We start from the raw sequence: 2,044 nt of genomic DNA on the forward strand, positions 1-2,044 counted from the left end.
ACTACAAAGCTCGGAGCTAACGCAATTCTAAAGCACATCCCCGATCACATAGCTGCCATGGCTGACAACTCGAGGTCATCCGACGTTGATCTAGCTTTGAACTGATCTAGCAGCTATCATTAATCTCGAATTTAAGATTGGCCACCATTGCGATTGCCTCCGGATGACTGACAATGGAGAGCGCAATGCAGAGAGGGAGATCGGCGGTAGGTCTATCCTTGAGAGAGAGAGAGAGAGAGAGAGAGAGGTGTAGGGTTTTCCTTGAAAGGGGTAATTAAAGACAAAGAAGACGACAATTTGATAAATTTTGTATGAGTGAGATATACGACTCAAAAATCCAATGTGAAGGATTTTTCAGAGAGACGATAATGGGTATACGTACTTTTGTGAGTGGGCATTGGCATTGCCATGTCCACATCACAACACTTCATCGGGCCTCTAACCTTCATAAGTCCGGTTCAAACAAAAACATTAAAGTATTAACAGAGAATAAAGTAAGGCCTTCACGAGTCCGGCACTTCCCCGGTCGATTCCCCCTCTTCATGCCGGCAAAATTACGATGGTAATAAAAAAAACTGTAATTCTTTGTCTTTATTTGACTTGCTTTTGACAGAACTGGGTCAACACAATGTCACAGAAAGTGTACTCCCTTTCGACACTTAGAATATATTCCAAGTAACAAAAAAACCAAGAAAGGAATATCGGTTATCTTCTTTATCAGTGCAGTCACGTGAATATATCCCACCATCGTCCCCAGATTTCGCTTTCCCTGTCCATTAAATTCCTCGTTGAAGAAGAAGAAGAAGAGGAGTTACCCACAGAGAGAGAGAGAGAGAGAGAGATGGAGCCACCTCCGACCCAGGACATTAGCAAGAGTTATCCAGTGGCAGAGGACGAACAGGACAAAGCCATCAACGAGTGGTATTGTCTCTTCTCCTCCCTTTTCTTCTGCTACAAATTTTCCTTTTTCCTTTCGGGTCTTGTAGAGTTTTCATTCTGAAAAGAAAGTTGGGTTCTTTTTCGTTTCTGAGTTCTGGAAATGCTGTGTTTGGTTGATCTTGGGATGCAGTTGTTCCTGCTGCTATGACTGCTCGGACAGCTGCTTCGACTACATCTTCTGCAACCTTTGCTAGTCCAGATGACAGATGTGGAAGGCTTACTATTGATTTTGATCTGCGGTTTCCTTTCATTAGCAAATATTGTAGAACTCACTGAGAGAAAAATCTGGTGCTATTTATTGGGTTCTCTCTGAACTGTTCTGCGATGTTTATGAAGCACTGGATTTCAGACAGATAGTAATTTTTATCTGGCTTGCTTTCTGATGCGAGAAATTCTCTGTTCTGTCATCTTGTGTTTGAGATGGCTCTAGTCCATGGCCTTGATGTTTTTTTTTTTTTTTTTTGGTCTAACATGGTCTTGATGTTGAAAGAAGAAGAAAAATCAAAGCTAAAGGTTAAGGTCCAATAGTCTGGATTTCGAATTACAGTTTCCTGTTGCTCTGCCTCACCTGTGCCTCATTCCCCTCTCTGGCTATCCCATATTGCTTCTGTGAGAAGCGTTTGAGTTGATTGTCTGGTGGGAGACATCTAATCAAATTGGAACCATGGAGAGAAGATTAGCATGACGCGCGTAAGAAGCTTTAAGATCACTGATAGGATCTTCTGGCTCTGTTTATTTACTGGTTGACATTAAGGGGCAACTGTAGTGTCACTTGGCTCGCATCAAATGGTATCAGAGCTCGGAATTGGTTCTCGAAAAGGACTACTTGACAAATTTTTTAATACTTACAGGCCAAACTAGATGACTGGCGGAGTACAAAGATGAGATCCGTTTTCGTGGCGGGGTCATAGTTCAGTATCCTTCAAAGACTAGAGTCACCTACCGATGTTAACTGCGAGTTAGGTTAAATGTCACACATAAGTTTGTAGAAATGACAGCATTGAAGCATATTAGAGTTGAAAAGCATGGTTCGGCTTACAGTGGTGAGTCCTTCTGAGACTTGCATCTCTCTCTCTCCCTCGCTCGGCCGAGCCCTACAAGGGCT

At 42.6% G+C, this 2,044-nt stretch overlaps 1 long non-coding RNA gene across 1 annotated transcript; it reads left to right on the top strand.

The window, feature by feature from the left end:
• The first annotated feature begins 625 nt into the window (after positions 1–625).
• LOC115740278 lies at positions 626–1,464 on the top strand. Its single transcript, XR_004015367.2, has 2 exons — positions 626–921; positions 1,070–1,464. It is a non-coding gene; the product is annotated as an uncharacterized LOC115740278 (long non-coding RNA).
• Positions 1,465–2,044: the final 580 nt, after the last annotated feature.

Source organism: Rhodamnia argentea, chromosome 1 (genome assembly GCF_020921035.1).
Source record: "Rhodamnia argentea isolate NSW1041297 chromosome 1, ASM2092103v1, whole genome shotgun sequence".
In the NCBI taxonomy this organism is placed as follows: Eukaryota; Viridiplantae; Streptophyta; class Magnoliopsida; order Myrtales; family Myrtaceae; genus Rhodamnia; species Rhodamnia argentea.